The 25,458-nt window shown below is 43.8% G+C and overlaps 2 pseudogenes; both read left to right on the top strand.

The window, feature by feature from the left end:
* Positions 1-964: 964 nt before the first annotated feature.
* LOC136520320 (peptidyl-prolyl cis-trans isomerase CYP59-like) lies at positions 965-14,333 on the top strand (annotated as a pseudogene).
* Positions 14,334-14,405: 72 nt separating this feature from the next.
* On the top strand, positions 14,406-14,516 carry LOC136524999 (U5 spliceosomal RNA; annotated as a pseudogene).
* Positions 14,517-25,458: the final 10,942 nt, after the last annotated feature.

The following is a 25,458-nucleotide window of genomic DNA, read 5'->3' on the forward strand; positions in this document are numbered from 1 at the left end:
TCTGATTCTAGACTCAAATATAGCACTTGCATGAGCACAAAGACATCCATTGTGAAGGCATGCAGGCTTTTGAAGGCTAGTGCTATATTTTTGTTTGCTTCTTATGGCTGGAGTTTCATTTATCGTCTTGGATATTAGAAGTGGTTCCCTGATTTTTTAATGTGAGTTGGTTATAATTGGTCTGATTCTTCCTCCTAGAGGAACGATGAATCCGGAACTTTTGTTTCCATTGTTTTTAAAAAAATAAACTGCACCTTAGCATCATACAAGTTTTATATGAAGAAGCTATGATTTTCAAACTATGCTGCCAAAACATCTCACCGTTATATTCCATGGCGACAAGTACAAAATGTGGCAGGGCAAGAAGTCAGCGTTTATGGTTCGGTGGTGCCCACCATTTCACTATTTTATCAGTCAGACGTTTTTAAACAAATCTCAATTAAAATGGCGAGATTTAGATCTCACGGTCACTCCAGTAGACGAGAGGTGCTATATTTTTGCTAAATTTAGATTCGAAAGTTAATTTTGTAAAAGCAAAAAACGAAAAGATTAATAAACTTTATAACAAGTTCCTCTCATCGCTTTGGACCCACTGGCAGACGTTTTTTTTTTTTTTTGAGAATTACAAACTGGCAGACGTGTGGTCATGTGGATGAGGCTGGGCTAAAACCCGGCCCAACCCGTCTGCGTCTGGGACTCTGTCTGCTCTGGGCGACTGGGCCACTGAGTTTGGGACTTGGCTGGGTTTGGGACCGGGCGTCCAGTACTCCAGTCCAGGGCCCTCCCGCCAGTTGAGTCGAGTTGGGGTCGGTCCTCCTGCGCCGCCCTTCGCTTCGACCGTTCGACGGCTTCACGTTGATCCCCGCCTGGCGCCTCCTCCTCCCAACTCACAATTCCCACACGCGCCGCGCTTGCCTCAGTAGGAGAGGAAGGAGGAGGAGGAGGAGAGGAGGAAAGCTTCGGAGATGTCAGTACTGATCGTGACCAGCGTGGGGGACATCTCGGTTGATCTCCACAGCGACCTGTGCCCCTTCACCACCAAAAACTTCCTCAAGCTCTGCAAGTAAGCATCCTAGAGCAGTACCGCGGTAGGGTTTGGTCTATGTGCGGATTCGTTTGAGCAGTTACGGCAACGCAATTTCCATTTGATGGGTTGTTCCCGTATGTATCGTGATGGATTTCAGGATTTGGCGTTGTAGCCTTGTAGGAATGGTAGGTTTTGTAGTGTTAGAGCTGTGCGGGCGTGTGGATTGGTGACGCTAATTGATAGTGTGAACCGGGATATGTTGATAAATTGACTAGTGATATTCTGGGTGTCAGATAATTTTATATGTAATTGCTCAGTAGTCGTGTTTCTCTGTTTTGGAGTTATGGTACAAGAAGATTCAAATTTGTTTGGCTTACATTGTCCCATCTTATATGGCCCAATTGAAGTTAGCCTAATTGAACTGCTGCTGTCATGTTCATCGCCAAAAAAAAAAAAGAACTACTGCTGTCATGCTCATGCACCTGAGCTTGATTCTGGTATCCGTGCTTTTAAGGGCCATCAGGGGACTGATTTCTGATGCTTAAGTTACATATCTGGTTACTCTTTTGTTATCAGAAAATCATGGAAAATGCCAGTGCATGAATCTGAGATCATCGTGAAAATAAATAGGGCACTTATTTTTTTTTGTTTTCTTCTTTGACTGGCCAGAATGAAGTACTACAATGGGTGCCTATTCCACGACGTAAAGAAGGATTTCTTGGCACAAACTAGTGATCCAACTGGAACTGGCGCTGGGGGTGATTCCGTATACATGTAAGTAATTCTTTTGATTGAACTTCCCAAATATGTCTTCATTCCAGTTACCTCCACCCAAGTTTTATTTAGGCCTCGTTTAGATTGCAAAAAAAATGAACCCGATGAATAGTACCATTTTCGTCTTATTTGGCAAATATTGTCCAATCGTGGACCAACTAGGCTCAAAAGATTCATCTCGTGATTTCCAACTAAACTGTGTAATTAGTTATTTTTTTACCTACATTTAATACTCCATTCAAGCGGCTAAAAATTGATGTGATGGAGAGAGAGTGAAAAAACTTGGAATTTGGATGGCATCTAAACAAGGCCTTAACCCCCTACTTGCCTTCAAAATCCTGACCTCTGAACCATATAATTTGGTATCCTGCATCATAGATTAACTAATATTTTTGATGATTACTATACATGTATGGTCTTCCCTTTCTTGTCTGCTTATTTCTTTTTCATATGTGCACAATCATTATTGTTACATATTGTCTTAGGTGTATATATTATTTCGAGAATCTGTAAATGAGAAGCTTGGGAGATGACTTCCGACCTCTCCTCTCCCGACGTCCCGCCTCCCCCCAGCCCCTCGCCGGCGCCCGCCCCGGGTCCGGCGACCACCTCCACGACTGCCAGCGCTCCTTCCTCCTCTCCTCAGGCGTCGGTTTCCACCTCCACCTTGTCCCCTCACGCGGCGTCGTTCGTCCCTCGTGGCCGCTCCAAGCGGGAGCGGTGGAACGACAACTACCCGTCGGCGTCAAGTTCCGATGGTTCCCCTCGCTCCTACCGCGATATCGTGCTGTCCTCCACGGGACCTGCTTCCTCGGCGGCGTCAGCGGCGGCTGGCGCGCCCAAGGCGGTTGGGGCGTCCGCGGCGGCTGCTGCGCAGCGGGGCGCGGCGGTTGGTGCTTCTAGAGGCCCCACGGCGGTTCTCCAGAGGGCCCCTCCTCCTCGGCGCCATGCCTACGCCCAGCCCCGTCGTGCTGCAGCTCCCGATGCAGAGGGATGGCAAAAGTTCGAGTCCCGCGCCGCCCGACGCCGGCGGCGGCGCGTGGTTCGCCCCCGTCGTCAAGTTCCGGCCGATCTCGCTGGTCTGTGCTTCAACTGCTTCTCGCAGGCGCACAGCGCGGCCCAGTGCCGCCAGAAGACTAGATGCTTCCATTGCAAGGCCCTGGGACACCGATCTTACGTGTGCCCCGGCACCACTAGTTGCGGCGAGGCGGCCCCTCGCCGACGGCCGGCACCGCGCGTCCCGGTCTGGCGGCGGATCACCCCGGCTCCGGGGTCAGCTGCCGCCCTCGTCTCGCATCCGCCCGAGGACTTGGTGCGCCTTGGGGCGGGGCACCACCCTGGGTCTGGGCGTCGTTGGCGGGCGGCCCCTCGTCGACGGCCGGCTCTGCGCGTCCCGGTTTGGCGGCGGATCACCCCGGCTCCAGGGTCAGCTGACGCCATCGTCTTGCATCCGCCCGAGGACTTGGTGCGCCATGAGGCGGAACACCACCCTGGGTCTAGGCGTCGTCGGCGGCGTCGCCGGCCGCGTAACCGTCGCCCATCGAGTACGGCTCGTCCGGTGTCCCCGCCAGCTGATGGTTCCCAGCAAATGGTCCTCCCTCCGGAGGCATCAAGGGCCGTGTTCATCTCTGTCATCGGTGAGGCGGCGGCGGTTGAGGAGCTGGCTGCGGTGATCGCCTTGAGGCTGGGTGTTGAAGATGACCCGCTGGCCCTTCGTCGTGCCTCCCCGGCTAGCTTTCTGCTAGTCCTCCCTGACGGGGCCGCGGTGGCGCGCCGTGTCCGGTCTCTTTCCCCGCAGTTAAATTCGGGTCCGGCGGGCGGTGCTGATGCTTTCCGCGGCGGTTCGGGGCGGCGGCCGGTCTGGGTGCGGTTGGGCCCCACGGCTTCTTGCGACTCCTACGTGGAAGCTACTCCTTCGGCAGCAGCCTCCACTCCAGCCGTTGGAACAGAGGAGCCGCGTCTTAACTCGCGGGGGAATCGCGACGTGCGCGACGTGCCATTAATTGAAGCCCTTGAATTGACCTCGACGCCCAAGGTCGGCGCAGCAACGTCTACTGCCCACCGGATACGCCTTAATGAAGAAGTTTCGCGGCCAATCGGCAAGCAGGGATTGGGGGACGAGTTGACTCCCTCGATGAAGGGCTCGGCGGCTGATTTGATGACTGAATTGGTCCAGCCTAGCCCGGCAAATGTTGCTCCTCCTGGGCTGATGGATGGGGCTGATCCTGGACCTGATGAGGCGCAAGGCCCAATCGCTGACAACTTCGTCATGGGCCATGGTGAGGCAACGGAGGGGAATCCCCTAATCTTGCCGGCCTCACCATGCTTACCGCCGCACCCCACCTCAGGCTTGGCCACCGAAGAAAATCCCCCAAGGTCGCCGGCTGTTCTTGGCTCCCCATGGACCTCTCCCCCACCGGAGTTCAGGTCTCTGAGTTCGCCTCCGGGTTTGGGCAAACGCTCTGCGAACCCGCTACAAGTCTACTCGCGTCGCCGCTCTCGCCCGCGCGGGGCTGCTCTTCCAGAGAGCTCCACGTTGGCGCCGACGATAGAGCTGGAGGCCGAGGTCTCCGCCAAATCTCCATGTATACCGGCGGGGGATGTGGCAGCTCCGGCTCCGTCCCCAGCCGCGACGCCTTTGAACCACGACACCTTCATCAGCAACCTCTCCCGTCGGACAGCAGGCCTGCTGCCAATCCCCACCATCAGCAAACGTCGCGCAAAAGCTCTGCCACCTGGTGAGACTCCACGGCGTAGTCGACGTCTTGCGGGGGCAGTGGCTGAGTTCCAACCGGTGGACTGGGCAAGGCGGTCGAAAATGAAGGTTATGCGCTCGCTGGAAATCATTAGTGAGCAGAATGGTGTCTGTCAGCAGGCTGAAGAGGAGTATTGTAAGCTTTTTGAAAACCCACTTCCTGACGTCCATCTGATTGGTTTGGCTGCCCTGTTCAACTGGTCCATCCCCGAGTTCTGTGAGGATGATGATCAAGTTGGTGAAGATGTAGTAGCCACATAAGCTGCTCTGGTCTGTGCTCTTGGTCGTTTTTTCACAATCTTGTAATGGATCCAGCTAAAATTTTAATTTGGAATGTAAGGGGCCTCAATTCTACAGCAAGGCAAGATTCTCTCCGCACTCTTGTGGAAGCTTCCCGGTCAGATATTGTGTGCATCCAGGAAACAAAAATCTCTACGTCAGCCAGGCGAGTGATCCTGTCTGCTCTGGGGACTGATTTCTCAGAGTTTGCTGAGCTCCCCTCTGTAGGTGCTAGCGGTGGTATTCTTGTTGCTTGGCGTCGTCATCTTGGTACTGCAGGGGCCTGCCATGTGAATAACAACAGCGTAACTGTTCAACTATGCCCGGTTAATGGTGTTTCCTGGTGGTTAACCTGTGTGTATGGTCCTCAGGGCATGGATGAGAAAATCCAGTTTCTACAGGAACTGAGAGATATCAGAGGGGGCTGTCCTGATCCATGGGTTCTTGTTGGCGATTTCAACTTGATTTACAAAGAGGAAGACAAGAATAATGATAACTATAACCGAGCAATGATGGGTCGTTTCAGACGTTTAATTAATGATCTTGCTATCAAGGAAATTCCTCTACATGGTCGCAAGTATACATGGTCAAATCAGCAAAATAATCCTACTTTGGTAAAGCTGGACAGGGTGTTTTGTTCAATGGACTGGGAGGATCTTTTCCCAAACTGTCTGCTGCAAAGCATGGCTTCGGAGGACTCAGACCATTGCCCTCTTTTGCTTGGACTTCAGGATAATAAATCAGGTCGCAGACGCTTTCATTTTGAAGCTTTTTGGACTAAGCTTGAGGGGTTTCAGGAAACTATAGCAGCTGCTTGGGCCTCAGTGCCGGCTGGTCCTTGTCCTTTCTCCACCTTGAACCTCAAGTTCAAAGCTGCCACTAAAGCTTTACAGAGTTGGAGTGATAAATCAGTGGGTCACGTTAATTCTCAGCTAGCCCTTGCCCGTGAAATCCTCCATCAGCTGGAGATCGCCCAGGACAGTCGCACCCTCTCACCAAGAGAAGACTGGCTGAAAAACAATCTTAAGAAGCATTGCCTTGCTCTTGCATCCCTCAAACGGACAATTGCCCGTCTTCGCTCAAGAATTGATTGGGTACGTGATGGGGACGCCAACACAAAGTTTTTCCAACTCCATGCCCGTCACCGCAAGAGGAAGAACTTCATAGGCAAGCTGGTTTCAGGTGACCAGATCTACACCAAACATGAAGACAAAGCAAGATTGTTAGATGAATTCTATGAGGGCTTGCTTGGGACAAGCCTGGACAGAGCGCGTACTATCAACCTTGATGCGCTTGGGATCCTCTCCCATGATTTGGCTGATCTTGAGCTCCCTTTTACTGAAGAAGAGGTGTGGAAAACAATTAAGCAGCTGCCTCCGGACAAAGCGCCCGGTCCAGATGGTTTTACTGGCAGATTTTACAAGGCTTGCTGGCCGGTTATAAAGAAAGATATTATGGCTGCAGTTTCTGCTGTATGGTGTAGGAGATTTGCTGGTTTTGAGGTGCTTAATGCAGCTTACATCACTCTTCTACCCAAAAAGGAGGAAGCTGAGCAGCCACAAGACTTTCGGCCTATCAGCTTGGTACATAGTTTTGCTAAGTTGATCACTAAAATGTTGGCGAATCGACTTGCATGTCGGCTGCAGCAGATGGTGTCTCCCAATCAAAGTGCTTTTATTAAAGGGCGTTTCATACAGGACAACTTCATGCTCATTCAGCAAACGGCAAGATTTCTCAATCAACAAAAGCAGCCTAGAATCCTTCTAAAATTAGACATCTCAAAGGCATTTGATTCAGTTTCTTGGCCCTTTTTGCTTGAGGTTCTGCAGCACTTAGGCTTTGGCCAAATCTGGAGGGACATAATCAGCGGGTTACTCTCCTCCTCTTCTACTCAAGTAATTTTGAATGGAATACCTGGGGAGCGTATTTCTCACCGGAGAGGACTAAGGCAAGGTGATCCGTTATCACCCATGCTTTTTATTCTTGTTATGGATGTGTTGGGACATATGGTAGCCAAGGCAGCCGCTGCTGTTTTGTTGCAGCCACTATCATCTCGTACTCTTCAACATCGTATATCTCTCTATGCCGATGATGTGGTTCTTTTTCTCCGGCCGGAGGCAACGGATATTGCTGTCATAATGAACATCCTCCAACTTTTTGGTGATGCTTCAGGTCTCAAAACCAATTTGCAGAAAAGCAATGTGTTATCAATCAGGTGTGGGCATACAGAACTGGCCTTGGTACAGCAACTTCTCCCCTGTGCGCTCATGGATTTTCCCTGCAAATATTTGGGGTTGCCTCTCTCTCTCAAGAAGTTAACTAAGGAACAGATCCAACCTATTATAGATAGAATAGCTGATCGGCTTCCGGGATGGAAAGCAGACCTCATGACACGGGCAGGACGAAGGATTCAGGTGCAGTTTGTCCTCACAGCCATGCTTATTTATTTGGCAATGGCAGTTGATTTCCCACCATGGGCAATTAAAGCCGTGGACAAACTGCGGAGAAGTTTTCTTTGGAGGGGCCGCAAAGATGCTCGTGGAGGACACTGTCTTGTGGCTTGGGGAAAGGTTACCCGTCCACTTGAACTAGGTGGGCTTGGCATTTCTGACCTCAAGCATCTTTGTTGGGCACTAAGGATGAGATGGGTTTGGTTGAAAAAAACTGAACCTCAGCGCCCATGGGCAGCCCTTCCTATTCAGATCCCGGGCCAAGTTTATGCCTTCTTCTCGATAGCCGTTATATCGGAAGTGGGCAATGGGAATCACACTTTGTTCTGGACTGATCGTTGGATCCATGGACAGTGTATCGCTGACCTTGCACCGAGACTACTCGAAGCCATCCCGAAGAGAAGGGTGAAGCAACGTACGGTACAGGAAGCTCTTACTGGTCGCAGCTGGGTTTTGGATATTAAGGGAGCCCGCACTGTAGGTGTTATTGTCGACTTCCTCCATCTCTGGGATTTGCTGTACAATTTTGAGTTAGAGCCTGATGTTGAAGATGTCCACATATGGCGTTTCTCTGCTAGTGGGAAATACTCAGCCAAGTCTGCCTATGAGGGTTTCTTCCAGGGATCTACTGAGTTTGGTCCATACGAGAGGATTTGGAGAACCTGGGCACCGCCCAAATGTCGTTTTTTTCTTTGGTTAGTGGCCCACAATCGGTGCTGGACAGCAGACCGCCTTGCGTGTCGTGGGCTGCCTCATCCTGTGCACTGCCCTCTCTGTGATCAGGAGGATGAGACTATCAACCACCTCCTAGTCTCCTGTGTCTTTGCTAGACAATTTTGGTATCTCCTTTTGAGACAGGTCGGCCTACACTCCTTGTCACCACAGCCTTCTGATTCTTCCTTTGATATATGGTGGGAAAAGGCTATTCGAGCAACAAGTGGATTAATGCAAAAAGGTCTCAACTCTCTTATTGTGCTTGGTGCTTGGACTCTTTGGAATCACCGGAATCGTTGCGTTTTTGATGGAATTACCCCCAACCTTGGTCGGGCTCTCTCCCTTGCTGGAGATGAGCGCCGGTTGTGGAGTGTAGCAGGAGCCTAGGGTCTGTCATCTTTGACAGCCCCTCTCTTTGGCAGTTAGCTTAGTCATAGTGTTTGGTCGCCTTCTGTCCTTGCCAGGCGCGAATGTTATTTGTGTGGGGTTGTGTGTGGTGTGTGTTGTAGGGCTCTAACCCCTTTCTTTCTTCTTAATATAATGATGCGCAGCTCTCCTGCGTTTTCGAAAAAAAAAAAAAAAAGTATATATTATTTCGTCAGATTTCTTTATGGTGATCAAACTCGATTTTTTCATCATGAGATCCATCCAAAGTTAAGGCACTCAAAACCTGGAACTGTAGCTATGGCAAGTGCTGGTGAAAACTGCAATGCCTCACAGGTGAAGTGTCTGTCCAAACTGCTCCACTTGTAAATATTTGATATTTCTTTTTTCAGGATCTCATTGTTTATTTTGACTTTCCATTTATGTATTTTTATAAAATACTTTTAGTTCTACATTACTCTACGGGATGATTTGGATTACCTTGATGATAAACACACTGTGAGTACTTCATTCCATTAACTGATATTTTTAATGAACTGAATTCGTCCTTTGTCTGCAGAATCTCATACGTTTCTTCTGTGAACCATAGGTGTTTGGGATGGTTGCTGAAGGTTTCGATACACTGCTGAAAATAAATGAAGCTTATGTTGACGATAAAGGAAGACCATTCAAGAATATAAGGTGGAGCGTTAATAGTGTCTGTGTCTTAGCTACAGCATTAATACTAAAGTTCACTCTTCACCAGCATCAGTTTCCTTCTTTGTTTAATTTTTTTCCTTGTTGCTGACCTTTTGCAATATATTTATTTGCAGGATTAAACATACATATGTCTTGGATGATCCTTTTGATGATCCTCCTCAGCTTGCTGAACTTATTCCTGATAATTCCCCCAAAAGAAAGCCACGTGATGAGGTAACAAGTATTCTAATCGTGTTCATTTCCAAAATGTGAGATGATAAGTCGGAATTTCTGTTTATTTGCTTTTTCTGTGTGTCTGTTTTGCATTTTAGTTCAAAATTCCAGTTGTGGCAAATTAGCAGTTACCGAGTGTACATACTCTCTCTGTCCCTTAATGTTGGTCGTTCTAGCTCTGAAAGGTTGTCCCTAAATGTTTGTCGTTGGCGTACTAATCGAGTCCCCGTATAGGTGTGTCATACTACCAGAGCACTTGCATGTCACCAGTGCAGCAGCCTTTATCTCTTCCCCCTCTCACAACCAAGCATTAATGGCAATGTTCTGCAGCTGGTGAAGGACTATTTTATAGGGTTGTTTAGGCCTTGTCTCATGAATATTGGTCTCTGCGCAGAATGCTTGGGCGACGGACATAAAGGGACGGAGGGAGTATGTTTCAACTGTCTATCTGATTTGTTGGCTATCGAGAATTTCTGATTTGTCTGTCTGTTCATAATTTTTATTTTGGCCATGGCAGTTTTTAGTGTGCATCCATTTCATTTGGGATTGAAACCTTCCCCCATTGTCCTCTGAAGACAAATTTGTGCAAATTGACTAATTGAGCATGTTTCAGCCAATCCGCCTTATAAAAGAGGTTGTGTCTTGAATGCCATAGTAGTTCTGTCAACGCGAGTATACCCTCATATTTTACTTTTGTGCTGCATGCAGATTGGAGAAGAGCACTTAGAGGATAATTATGTTCCTTCGGACGAAACAGCGGCTCCTGAAAAACTTGAGGAGATGATCCGTGCTAAAGAGGCACATACAAATGCAGTAGCCCTTCAGATTGTAAGTCCTAGTGATAAATCAAAAGTCAGCAGCTTATATTCGTTAGTGTTTTAGTACTGATATCATGCTTACAAGTGATGCTGAGATCAAACCTCCAGACAATGTCTTATTTGTTCGCCCAATTAACCCAGTAACGCAAGTTAGTATTATTCCTAATTGCTTGCCTTTAGGTTACTTCGTTGGAGTTTTTTGGTGGAACTATAGTATGTTTCTTCAGCTATTATTCTTAGAAATGCTTTTTTCCCCCAGTGTGTTGGGTGTGTTGCTGATTATTTTGGATACTGAAACTGAACTTATCCAGAACTGCCCAGTCAAGATTATTACCAAAATTCTCACAACAAGGCTGCAGAGACACATCCAGAAACTCATTGATATCGACCAGACTGGTTTTATTAGGGGCCGTTCCATCTCAGAAAACTTTGTGTATGCCACCGAACTAGTTTAGCACTGCCACCGCAACAAAATCCCGACAGTGGTACTCAAGTTAGACTTTGCAAAAGCTTTTGACTCTGTCTCATGGGACAGTACTATAAAAATCCTGGCTGCTAGAGCTTTCCCAGATAGATGGCTACAATGGATGCAAATGTTGTTCTCTTCATCTCACTCAGCTGTTTTGATCAATGGCTGCCCGGGGAATTGGATTACCTGCAAGAGAGGTTTGAGACAGGGGGATGCTTTCACCGTATCTGTTCGCGTTGGTAGCTGATGTTCTTCAACGACTCATTAAGCATTTCAACATCAGACACCCTGCTGTAGATGGCCCCTGCCCAGTGTTGCAGTACGCCGATGACACCCTCCTACTGGTGCGAGCGGAAATAGTAGACATCCGGAGACTCAAAGTTACTTTGGATAGGTTTGCCATGGCCACTGGTCTCAAGATCAATTACTCCAAGAGCACGCTTGTGCCTATGCACGTACCGCAAGACCGCTTGGAACGGATCGTCCGGCTCCTCCAGTGCCAGCAAGCAAGCTTTCCTCAGGTGTACCTTGGCTTACCACTCTCAAATGTCAAGCTTAACCTCGCCGCCTTCGCGCCCTTGATCTCCAAGGTCGACCGACGGCTCTCTGGGTGGCAGGCTGCGCTGCTCAACCACCAAAGCAGACTTGTTCTCATCAACTCAATTCTAGACGGTCTAGCCACCTATATGATGCAGGCTCTTGCGCTGCCCCCGGGAATCATCTCGGCCATTGATAGCAGACGGCGAGCTTTCCTTTGGTCCGGCAAAGATAAGACATCCGGTGCAAAATGCCTGGTCAAGTGGGACGATGTTCAGCGGCCTTCCTTGGAAGGAGGCCTCGGGGTAAAGGACCTTGCCACTCAAAATGCTTGCCTCCTTTTGAAGCTTCTCCACCGTCTTCACCATCCTGAACAGTCAGCTTGGGCTGCTTGGGTCAGAGAGCACAAAGACATCCTCAACATGTCCGACCATGGTGATGGCAGTCACTGGTCGGCCCTCAGATCCTTGCTACCAGCTTACCGGTGTATCACCAAGGTGCAGCTGGGCGACGGGCGGACTACGTCCTTCTGGCATGACTCTTGGTTTGATGGTTCGCCTCTCGCTACTGTCTTCCCCTGCCTTTTCTCCCACTGCACGAAGCCGGATGCCTCTGCCTCCGAGGTCCTCACCATCGGTTTGCAACCGATGTTGGTCTCCAGGCTGTCACCCCAAGCAAGTGAAGAGCTGCATGCCCTCAATGAAATGATCAGCAACATCACTTTAACACAAGCTTCGGACAGCAGATATTCCAAATTTGTCGGCCAGCTAGGAACTCTCCATGCTTCAGCCGTGTATCAGGCATCCAAGACCATGGGCTCCCCGTGCAATTTCTCTAGCTTCGTTTGGAGAAACCGAGCGCCCCCCAGGGTACGTTTTTTCGGCTGGTTATTGGTAAACAACCGCATACAGTGCCGTTACAACCTCCACCTCAAGCATGTCCTCGACGACGACATTTGCCAAGTCTGTGGTAATGCGGCAGAGACTGCCGATCACCTCATCTTTCGCTGCCTGGTTCCTTCGGCTTTCTGGAATCATATTGGCTGGACTGGGGTCAACCTTCCGGAGCCAACTCACCTATGGGAGATGCCACGGCCACCACATATCCCGGCTAAGCACTTCCCGATGATGATACTACTGTGTTGCTGGCAGATTTGGAACCATCGCCACGACGTCGTCTTTCGCCATCAGCAACCCTGTCTGAGCCGCCTCCTGTACAGCTGCAGGGAAACATGTCGCCTATGGAGCAGCCGCCTTCATTCCCAAGACCGTTCCATTGCTAATCACTGGTGTAATTTATTTGTCATGAATTAATGCCCTGTACGATTAAGACCATGTAAACTCTAGGTGCCTGGCACCCTCCATTTACCGGCTTGCCGGAATCTATGGAAAATCATTCAGGTGGGGCTCTCCCCCCTCCGGTGAAGTCTTCTAAAAAAAAAACTTATCAAATCAATGTCTTCAATGTTAACAATTTTGCTGAATAACTTCAATTCTTTTGAAGGATGAAGATTTATATACAATTTTCTCTCGTTTTGGAACTGTGACATCGTGAGTGCCTTTCTTAGCTCTGATTAATGCTTACATCTCCTTGTTTATTCTCTTCAATTTTATTTCTTTTCTTTTTGCAGGGCTGAAATAATTCGTGACAAGAAGACTGGACACAGCTTAGGTTTTTGCTTTCATCGGTATGTTTCATTCCTGTAAAACTCTTGCTGTATACTGTATTGCACATGCATCATCCGTTTTGTCAACTGCATTGCATGTTTATTTGTTGGCTATGCCTCTTTGGTTGATTATCATTTGAATAGGCAACAAGGATGGCTGATTCATCTGATTGTTGAAAGAACAGCAAGTAGTAAATAAACAGGGAAAATATATTTACTTTCTCATCCTCTGTCTTATGCTTCTTTTTTGTAAGTAACCACCCATTGTTTCCACAAGCTTTCATTAGGTATAGTTTAAATCCATATAATCTGTCAGAGAATCCATAGTTCCTGCTAAATACCTTATACTTAGCTGAGTTGTCTGATATGTCATGCTAACATTTCTCTTGATGGTATTCTGTCAGAATTCGAAACAAAGGAGGCTTGCGAATGTGCATATTCCCAGTTCCAGGTCAGAATCACATATTCCCATGTGAATGTGTATTTGCAGTAATGGTATTCTACCATTTTGACGGCATGATGATTTATTGATTAGAGTACTCCTTACTAGTGAATGTCACACGTTTATTAGTGCTTTGATAGAGTCATGCTTTGTTTACGCCCAAAAAGTGACTACTGTTTTTTTAAGTGTAAGAAAGAGTAACCTTCTGGTTTCATCACTGATTTAGTTAGCCCGGTACAAGCAGTGGAAATGAGAAGAAAATAACAGACTTAAAACGTAGAAGCAACCTGATAAGAAAGATGAAATTGAAACAAAGAGCTTATAAGACTAGTCAGTGAAATTGCCTTGAATAGTCCCAAATCAAGATTTCTTACAGAGTATTCTGCATTTAGATGAAAAAATGTTTGATTGATGACCGGAGGATCGAGGTTGATTTCTGTCAGAGTGCTTTTAAGTCATGGAGCCAATTCAGACAAAGCAAAAGATATGCAAAGAGAGGTAAAAGATCATAAACCAGATCGTTTCTTTCGCACTATATTGTTATATCATTTTATATATCTATATTGAAAGTTGTCTTAGTATTCTTCCCGTCCAACTATTCTCTGGATAGAGATTACATGATAACCATTCCTCAACCGTAAACCGTTCCTTGATAAAGCTTATATGATACCATTCCTCCTCATTGCAGATGGGTGCTTCAGGTGTGGTGCCCCTCGTCACCTAGCCAGGAATTGCGACAAGATGGTGGCCAGAAAAACAAAGGCTTCTGAAAGGCAAAAACAAAGCACAGTGGAAATTACGGTCGATGGTAACTCTCTACCCTTTCTTCTTTATGTGTTTAATTTGCACTAAATTTATTCTGATCATTAACCTCATGCTTTGACAAATTCTCATTGTGCAGCTATGATCTAGTCTTTCACGCAGACAGCACCCATTCTGATACAAATGATCACGTGAGTTGCAACTCTTTTCGGGGGAAAAAGCGTGAGCTGCGATGTTGCGTCCACTTAAGCAGGGGCCATGGTCTGTATCACTGGGTTGCTTACCCATTAGGCCAGCTTTGAAACAACAGGCCCATGTACAAGGGCATTCGCAAAGCAAGACAGCCCGGGAAATTATGTTCAGTCCCACACCGGTCACTCTCAAGGAGATTAGCCAACCAACTCAACTCAAGCAGCTGTGTGGTGAGCACAAAGCGAATTATTCTTTCGCCTTTTACTAAAGAATACTGTGTGAAAGCGCGCAACAAATCGAGATTTCTAAATTTTGAGATATGAAGATTTTTAATTTTTGAGATTGAGATGGGATGTTCTGTTTTAATTTACGGAATTTAGGTGTTGGCCCTGTTGCTGTGAGGAAATGGACAATCACACATTGCTATCTAGGGTTGGTGAAGAACAGCAAGAAGAAGCTCAGTAGTTGGGGAGTGTATTACCTTTGGATTTCATTTCACGTAATCAGTGATTGCGGCCAACCTTCCAGGAAGTGGGCCTACATATAGTAGTTTGTCTAATGGGCCTTCCCCTCACACATTCCTGTTAGAATACGACCCAAGGCCGAATACGTACACTAGACAAGATCATAAGAATGGGCTTCTGCTCCAAGGCACTCCTCTCTGTCTTGACTATTGAACCTGCCTAGTCTGTCAACCTGCATCTGCATCAAGTATACTCCCCCGGGCTCCATCCCAATTCCCAAAATAAATGTTCATTTCGCTTTACGAGAAGTCAACCGATTGCAAGTTTAACTAGAATTATAGAAACAAATATCAATATATGTATCTTAAAATATGTGTACTATGAAAATATATTTTGTAATTAATCTAATGATAATTATTTAGTATTATAAATATTAGTACTTTTTAAATACATTTGGATAAACTTTAGAATATTTGACTCCTTAAAATGCGAGATGCATATTTATTTTGGAACAGAGAGAGTACACGACAACCTCCACCTTCGCTTGTTCAAGGATATCTGAGGTGGAGAAAATTGGATATTTACCTTCCTCTATGATAGGCTTTGCAAATTTGCCCTCCTATCGTTGACTTTGCAAAAATATCATATAGTACAAGGTTAATTTGATTTCTTTGACATATCACCTATTTAATTTCTTTTCTTATCCTTTTCCTAATACCAAGCACAAGAAAGGACAAATTTGCCCCTGGGTATATATATAATAAGACATGTTCCATTTGAGCTCGTATCCTAAAAATCAATGAAAAGTAAAGTGCTTTGTTAGAGATTACTCGAAGTTATGTTTTGGTGAGTCCGACGAAAAAATGAATAATATCGTAAAGTGGTATGAGAATCCTAAAAATTGGCATGGGCCCATAATATAGGTGTATAACCTTTTCATAAAAATTTCAAAACCATTTCAATAAAGTAGGACCATACATTGTTCATAAATGGATACATCTCTCACATAAATATATATACTATGTAAGAGATGTATCTTTATTTGTGAAGAGCGTATTGTACTCCTTTGTTAAAATCATTTAATTTTTTTTAATGAAAATATCATACACCAAAAACAAGTTGTCATACAAGTTTGCAGATTTTTCTAAACAATTTTATATATTATTACAACTATTCTATGGTAATTTGGAGTTAATCGGATGAATTATCCCCAGCAAACAAATGTTTTTGTCTATCTCTTGGGTATGGTCTAAAGTGAAACGTATGAGCCTGAATACATTATTATAAAATTTTTAAAATGATTTGCTATTTTCTAAGATTTTAAGTGATATGAATTTTGGAGATGTTGGTTGTTAGTTTAATTAAAAAAAAATTAAAAAGAAACTCGTGGGCTGGACTCCATGGATGAAACGGTAAATGCCAACAATCCTGCATAATACTTTCGATCAGCCCGTTTTTGCAGTCGTATATTTCTTGGAAGTATATATGTACGTGGTAGCTTGCCCATATATACATAGGTCTCTCACTTCACTTCGGTTTGTTTGGTCTATCTGAACCATCTTTGTCCTTTACATCAGACTCTTCTTCTCTTGTTTTCAATGTCTACCTACATGTAGTTACTATTATTTTTTGTCCTCAAAACTGCATTTACAGTTTGTTTTACTAGATTAATAGTTACGGATAGTAAAAAAAAAAAGGAACACTGCAAACTTATACTATTGGTGGTGGTGCAGGGACTTCAGAAAGCGACGCTTTTACCGGCACACTAGAGCTTCGGACTATGGCGATCTCCCTCTGCATTTCACCTGTATATGTGTACAAGAACATCTCCTCTGGGAAGCTGCGTCTGCATAGGGGGTATTTGGTTCAGCTAGGAGCTCCTAAATTTAGTCTCATTTAATCACTTTTTGTCCAAATACTGTGACTAAATAGGACTAAATGGACTTTAGTCCTCTCTAATAACTCTGAAGTGACTAAATAGGACTAAACCATTTAGAAGGGACTAAAGTTTAACAACCCAAATCAAACACCCCCTAAGGAGGACGAGGAGATCCTTGGGTTGCTATCTCTCGTCTTCTGGAGCCTCACGCTCAAACCACTACTCAAATACACCATCTTTGTTCTTGGAGCAAACGACGGTGAAGGTACATACTCTTGTTTTGTGTCCGGTTCTTTTAGCTACCGGTTTATTTCCGTATGAGAAAAGTGGGTCCATGGGTGCTGACAAACTGTTTGAGTTTACTGGTGTATGTGGATGATTTAGATAAAATTAAAGGTGTTACTTTATATTATCTTTTCTAATGACATACATGGATAATTTAAATTTAAATTTATGGGATACTTGCATTATATTTTGTAATAGCACATGTGAGTAATTTATATATAAATTAAGGGTTTCTTTATATTCTTGCAGTGCCGTGTTCAATACCCTTGACACGATATGCACTAATTGTTGCAGGAACAACTTGTAGCCAACTACTGAGGGTGACCATCCGTCGACAGCGAAGTGGGAAAAGGTGTGGACGATGATCTTGTTAAGCTTTCATTAATGGTTTCTTCAGTTTGAGGGGCCATAGGGAATAACATGTTTCAGATGTACTTTTCTTGCTTGACAACGAGATTAACATGTCCGTATATAGCTGCCATGTGGAACAAAGTGGATAGAATGTAGTGTTCCTGAAAAAAGCATGACTCATGTACTGTTTTCCTGCTTTCCTTGAAGTAGTAAACAAGGTAAAATGACACAAAAAGAGTGCCCAAAATATGCACTTCTGGCAGTGTGTTGCTTGTTTTCCTTCTAGATCCCTGTTTCTTTCAGAGATGCAACATTTGAATCTGCATAGACGCTAGCATCAGAGATGAAACCAACAGCCGATTTGGAGGCATAGTATCAATAAAACTCCTTCCACTAGCACAAATGATCCACTGCTCATGACTGGAAAGATATGCACTCCAGTCGATCTACTCTTGGAAATAAAAGTTCTGAGGGATGAACAGCACGAAGAAAGGTAGTCCGGTTACTTCCATGCATTGTTGGTGCAAGAGTATAAACAAGTGACATATCAGCAGGAGAAAAGGGACCCTCCTTTTCTCGAACACCATTGCCGAAGACTTGGTTGTAGTGGCTTCACAACGGTTGACGCTGACGGTCAAGGTTATTTTTTCCTGAGCACATGAGTGGCGATCTAGTCTCACTATTACAAAAAGGATTTGTAGCAACGTCCACTAGTACAGCGGAGCCTAGCACTGGCGGTTCCAGAGCCATTTCTATTGGCGTCTGATCCCACCGCCAATGTGAAAGGCCAGTACAAATCAACAATACTACAGGCGGTTACTTTAGATGCGCCAGTGTTAACGGCTTTTCACTGGCGGCTGCCTTAATGTGACCGCTAGTGTTAATTGGATTTACACTGGCGGTTGGTGTCCTTAAGTGAACCGCCAATGTAACAAATTTTACACAGGCGGATCACATAAAGCCGACGCCTCTGGAATTTGATTTTTAGAGGCAGTTTGTTACGAGAGGCCCTAGTGTATTGTGTTTAAAAATTCAAATCTTGGTGCCATATATTTCCTGCCAATGAATTGTTTTTATTTTTAAAAATTGCAACAAACCCATAATCACATAAAATTATATTTGCATGCATGAAAAAAGAAGTATTTATTACAATCTACCATAGTCATCACACCTTAATAATAATGTAACAATAAAGTTTTTTCCACTGGTAGCTAGGTCCCATCTAATAATCATCGTGGTTTAGCTCTGGCCTGGCAATATCTACGAGATCTCGGTACTATGGTTGAGCTAATTCCGACTACGGATCAAAATACTTCCCATCAAAGTGAATTATTTATTTCATGATGAACCGGCCAAAGTCATCGCAAATGTTCATGAGCTCTTTATTCTAGAGACGCCTACTCGTGGGATCACACTTGTATACCTGCAAACTATAATAAGTCATCATACATTTACAACTAACCAATACGGAGAAGGCATAAGTAGTGACAAAGCTTCACATATGACTATTACTTACTCTGCTAGGGTTGTTAGTGTATCTCCTATTTTCTCTAAGAAACTCGCACACATAGTACCCACAGTGATCCTGGTGGTTACTTGGAGCACTATATAAGAATTGGCAAGTGGTTACATAGTTGCTACATATACATATATACAAGACAAATATGTATCTTTATTTAAAATTTATCTTAAAGTTAGTCCGCACATGTAGCGATTTTTTGGCTTTTTTAAATCGTACCGTCCACCCTTGAACTTATAGAACTTGTATGCCTTGCAGACCTCGAATGAATTCAACGAGTCATATCCAAACTCTCATAGATAATATAGAAATGTGGAAAAGCACGCATGCAAATCTGCGCGTAATAGTCTACTTCTTCATTGCCAGTGGTTTTTGAACTCTCTTTGGTCCTTTTTGTGTCTTCTTTTGCTTCTTTCCTATCTTTACGCAAGCTCCATTCTCTTCCTCCCGATAGTCTTTATTCGTCTTGTACCTACTCGCACCACAATTCAGACAACTCTCTAAGTCTTTGTAATCGTCACCTCGATATAGGATACAATGATTCCTGCACGCATCGATCTTTTCGATACAAATAGTCAGTGAACTGATTAGCTTCTTTGCACAGTATGTGTTAGCGGACACTTTGTTCCCCTTTGGAAGGAGTTTTGCAAGAACACGCAAAAACTCATTGAAGCTAGCATCAGACCAGCCATATCGAGATTTTAACATAAAAAAACTGAAGGACAACTCTCAGTGTGGTGAATTCATCGATACAACCCTTAGACTCTTTGTACAAATGCTATGTTGTTGCCTTCTTCAAGGCCTCCATTCCTTTGATAAGGACATAGAAGGATCAAAATAACGGTACAACAATGCCTCGAAAAACTCTGCTTGTTCACTTTCATCGACGACTTGAACTTTGTTGACGTCTTCACATGCATTTTGGACGCCGACATCTCATCACCACTAAGATCCACCATAACAGGATCAGCCTGGAGCCTATGGTGTTGTGTCCCATCATCCATATTCAGTCCATCTGCATGCACTGGGTTGGCTTCTGCAGAAGGCGCGGAACTACCCTCTCCATGTTTCAACCAAATCAAGTAATCCTTCATAAAACCTCGGCGAACAAAATGAGAACTGATTTCTTCTGCGTCCTCAAATACAGCAACATTTTTGCATTCGATGCACGGACAACATATGTACTTCGTCTTCTGTTTGCATGCATGCTTCCTAGCGGCATCAATAAACTTACAAACCTCCAAATGGTATACGGGTCTAATCTTGATAACTTGTACATCCATAACGATCTTTCCATCTTCAGTTGTACAAGAATTATTATAATAGTAATGTGTAATTAAATGGTTATATTTAAAATTATTTGATTAAAATTAAAATTATTTTAATTATTTGAATAAACTAAAAATTATTGTAATTTCAAAAAATCTAGTTTAGTGTATAAACTAGATTGTTTAACATTTTTTAAACAATATTTCACTAGCCAAATGTAGTTTTAACAATATTTAACATTTTTTTGAAAACATATTTTAACTCCCACATTAGTTATAACAACCATGATTTATGATATAATACCAATTCTCTATTTATAATACTACCATTTCTCTCTCTCCCCATGAAACCCTAGGTCTAATTTTGAATCAAATTTATAATGGAGAATCAACTATGAGAGGTGCACCACTAATCCAAACCTTCTAAGACACCATGCATTGAAACCCTAAACAAAAATCTACTACCATTCTCTCTCTCTCAAAACACAAGCATGAAACTCTCTCTCTCTCTCTAGCTAGATCTAGTTTTAGCTCAAATTGAGAAGCATTAATGCAAAAAGAGCTATGAGAGGCATTAACTAACCTTCTTAAGCCACCTCCTCTGAAGAAATGAAGAGCAAAACCTGTCCCCTTGTATTTTGCGATTTTTGGACCTCCAAGTTCGCCACCAATGGAAGGTGGCTCGGCTGAACAGTGCGGGTCGGGGGAGGAAGAATGTCACACCCAATTTTAAGGATAAAATGGGGTGCAAAACCTTATGTGCGCCCAGAGATCAGTCACACACATAAGCCGACAAATTATGAATAGTATCATCACCAATGTTTATTACATCACGAATAAGACAGAGTTATTACATAAGTATAGCGGAAATAATAAAAAGATCTATCGCGGAAGCTCCAATTCACAGGGACGTCGACTGGTTGAACACAAGTCTAGTAGTCCTCAGGGAAATCATCATTCTCAAGGTCATCTGTTACCCATCCAAGATTTTTATCCAAATAATGAAAATAAACAAGCGTAAGTACATGTTGTACTCAACAAGTGTAACACGGGGTTCATGAGACTCAAAAGGCTAGACACAGGTTTAACAGCGTTTAGCTTTTAGTTGTCACAAATTTTAGCTTATGAGTAGCATCAAGTTGTTTCAAATCCCATTGCAAAACACATGATCAAATGTAAACATGAGTAATGAATAGCATAAACAGATATTACTTAGTGATCATCTATTCCATAAGGGTTCCAAGGCCGCTCGTGACCGTGAGCACGGCTGATATACTAGTTTTACACTCTGCAGAGGTTATACATTTTCACTGTGAGTCGTGATTCCCATATGCCCGGGTTTATAACTCCCAAAACACTTCCAAGGTGAGCAGGCAGGGGTCACTACGAAGCCTTTTAAAGGTTCGTCTAACAAGTTAGGGCCATTAGATTCACTCGGCAAACAGTTATAGGAACCCCCTGTCAAATGGCACAATTCCTTCACGGCTATACACATAAGAGTAGAGGCTGTCCTACACCCGATTCGGCAAGCCATTCTTACGCCAATAAAGGTAACCCCTAACAAGCTAGAAAAGGTCCTCATACTGAGCTAAAGCCAGAGCCATATAGCCCTCACAGCTGTACTGTAAGTCCTGGATCATCACTTACAGATAAGTCCTTAGGGAGAGGAATCTGAAGCATTTAGAAAGTAGCTAAACACTCCAACCCCCTGTTTCCATATTGCTAAAAAGTCATGTTTTAACGTTTATTGCATATACCATTAGTCAAGTTACACGATCATGGTTTAATTAAGCACTAGCAATGCTACCCAATGCATAACCCTTAGGTGACAAGGTAATAGTTCAATTCTAGGAAATCCTTATCAAGATGACGCATGCAACATGTATTTAATGAATTAAAGTGGATAGGAAACAAGGATGATCCCATGCTATACTTGCCTTGAGCAACGTACTCCTGCTGGTCCTGCTCGTCAAAGTCGTACCCTTGACCTTCCGAGAACTGCTCACCGTCTATACTCGATAACCACAGCAACATACAAGCATCCAGGAGCAATCATGCAAAGCAAACAAGGCTACAGATTAGAACAGTACACCAACAGCAAAGAATCAAGATGAAAAGTTTGGAAAGCGAATCTACATCTCGCTACGAACACACGGACGCGAAGATCACAAAAATCGGATCTAAAACAGAAAAGTTATGGATTCAATAAGCTTTCCTTTAGCAAAATAATAGATTAAATCTACTCTCAAATTTTGAAAGTTGGAAATCTACTTTATAGTAACATAAACATGTAGATTACTTAATTACGAACCTAACGCAACTTGAACGGATCAAATCGGAGTTAAAACGGAGAAATTATGGCAAAAACAAGTTGAATGGCAAAACTGTAAATAACTGAAAACGTATTTCAGTCCAACCGAACGAAAATACGCTTTTGAAAGAAAGAAACATAAACTATGAAACGTGCAAAGGACCACGGGTTAACACCGAAGTAATTATAAGGGTGTAACTGCAAAATCGGCATCGAAAGGGTATCTTTAGATCTGAGCCGTTGGATTAGAAACCGACGGCTGAAAACTGATCTGGCGGAAATAGAAAGAGAGGGGCGCCGGAACAGTGCTTCGGCGGCTTGAGCAACAGCGGCGCCATGGCCGGCCAAACGGAGCTCGCGGTTCCCGGCTTGTAGCGCACTACTCGACGAAAGAAAAATACAGGGGGAGAGAGGAAGGGACGGGGATCTCACCCGAACTGGATTGCGCGAACGGGAAGCAGCGACGACGGCTCGGTGCTCAGTGGCAACGGAGGTCGGCGGCGGCGCTCAAGCGAGAAGCGGCTGCGGCTGCTTGGCGAAGAAAAACGGCCGCCAGATGGGATAGGGGATAGAGGAGGGGTGCGGGCGCTATTTATGGGGCCAGGATCCCTTGGGCGCCACGGCACCACGGATCGTGGCAGCGTTGGACTCAACGGCGGCGGCACAGTGTCCGCCTGGGACACAAACAAGAGGAAGGAGGTGGGTCTGACTTGCAGGCCTGGCTGGTCAGCGGCGGAGGGAGGCTTGCGCGGGTGCAGCTGGGTGTCAGGTTGGGCCAGCGAAACTGGGCTTCGGCTTGCGGCGCGGGGCCGGCGATGCTGGGCTGCGCGAGCTAGGCTGGCTCCAGAGCAAAGCCGAGCGGGCCTCAGCGGGAAAGAAGCAAAGCAGGCCAGCGGACGGAAAAGCAGGCCTACAGGCCAAAACTGAGGATGGAGAAGAAGTTTATTCTTTTCTTTTTTCTAATTTTTTTTCAAAGCAAGTTCAAAATGCAATTTCAACTCAATTCAAAATCTGACTTCAAACCAAGCAATTCAAAATAATATGCAGCGACATGAATGCACATTCATGGTTGTTGACATATATTTGATTTTATCCCTAATAAAATTATTATTTCCTAAATTCAAATGCCCATAAAATGCTTAACAAATCAATTTCCCCTATTTAAAAATATTGTAAAATTTAGGGTGTTACAAAGAAGCAGCATTTATAGCAGATATCTTACAGGCGGTTGACATAAAAAACTGCCACTGTAAATGATAATCACCGTCGTTTGTCCATCTTTTCATGAGAATGTGTTTTACCTATTTGAATTTTGAATTTCAATAAATGGCAACTTCAAACATCATTTTGAAATATTATATGATTTCAACTAAAAAGTTATGAACATAAAAGTTGTAGAATTCATCAAGATCTACAACTTTTATTTTGGTCATTTCTTCATCCGACAAAGTGACAGTAACATTGTTCACAAAATTTACATAAATCTCTTAGAGGGATATGTAAAATTTGTGAACAATGTTACTACCACTATGTCAGATGATCAAATGACCAAAATAAAAGTTGTAGATCTCGAAAAGTTTTAGAACTTTGTAGTTGACAACTTTTTTTTTGAATTCATTTTATCAAGAAAAAATACGTTTGAATTTTTTTAAATTTGAATTTCAAATTTTTCAAAAACCTCGGATGGAGAAACAACCAAAATGAAAGTGGTAGATCCCAAAAAGTTGTACAACTTTGTAGTTGACAACTTTTTGATTTGAGATCATTTTGTCATGGAAAACTACGTTTGAATTTCCAAAAAAAATTGAAATTTAAATTTTTTAAACGGCCTCGGATGGACAAATAACCAAAATGAAAGTTGTAGATCTCGAAAAGTTATAAAATTTTATAGTTGACAATTTTTTTAATTTGAAATCATCTTGTCAAGGAAAACTGTGTTTGAATTTCTGAAATTTGAAATTCAAATTTTGGAAACGACCTCGGATGGAGAAACTTTCAAAATAAAAGTTGTAGATCTCGAAAAGTTATGAAACTTTTTAGTTGACAACATTTTCATTTGAATTCGTTTAGGGCCTCAAACAATCAATTTAAACTTAGTTCAGGATAATATGTGGGGAACCAAAATCCAATATAGACATAAGTGAGTGTGAGATGTAGTGGTAGAGGAGGGTACTCTTGAGGGGGAGGTTGTGATTTTTTTGATTTGTAGGGGCGGTTTGGCCAGCCGCCCCTACCCATCCTGAACCGCCCCTACAAATCGCTAGGGGCGTAGTGTCTTCGTATTGATAGTCACTAGAGTGTTCATGGTGTTCTATCTTTTTATGATTGTGTTCTTTATTCAAGCAGACTGAAAGAATTTTTTCAAGACTTTGTATCATCTCGATGTAATGTTCTTGAAAATTAATAAAAATCTTCCTTTATTGAAAAAACTTCTAGTTTAATTGAAGGGACAATGATGCCAAGTTGTTTCAAGCCCATTGTTTTGGATGGATTTCGCATTGTACATGCACTATTTTGCTCCTTGGGGCCACTTTCTTTTTAGATTGGGAAAATTACATCAAATTGATGCTCCACACAAAGGAATGAAGAACCAGAACTCCAAAGAAAATGTTGAAATTACATATAGGCGTATAGCTGTGAGCCCATGACTGTAGCAACAGTTATATGAATATGTAGGGGGGAACCATATATAATCCACGGAAGGGATGTGCGAACTACCTGTTGGGTGAGTCTATAGGTTGCTATGAGTAGAAGATGTAGCGCAATGTAGCATCTCTGTGGTATCCCCTCGTACAAGGATGGAACATGCATATCAAATGACCAATAATATCAGTCGTGACAAGAGAACACACAACATAATTCAGACTTCATTCACTTGCTGAATAGATCAAGAAGTGAAGATAAGGAAACATGAATAAACAAGCCGATTCCTTATTATTCCTATCAAATTTGCCAAAGTAGTGAAGAAACCTAGAGATGACCTATAGAAGGGTAGATAGTCATCTCAACATCTTGGCCCTATGAAATTATGTATCTTGATGACCTTTGGTAAGGTCATAAAGAAAACTTATAACTACAATAGCAAAATTTGTACCAGAAGGTATCGACAATTCAGAGACTTGTGGAAGATATGAAAAAATATAGCTCTAATATCTCCAAGTCATATGTAGAAATTAAACCATGATGGGCACCAAGAATGT

Source organism: Miscanthus floridulus, chromosome 18 (genome assembly GCF_019320115.1).
Source record: "Miscanthus floridulus cultivar M001 chromosome 18, ASM1932011v1, whole genome shotgun sequence".
In the NCBI taxonomy this organism is placed as follows: domain Eukaryota; kingdom Viridiplantae; phylum Streptophyta; class Magnoliopsida; order Poales; family Poaceae; genus Miscanthus; species Miscanthus floridulus.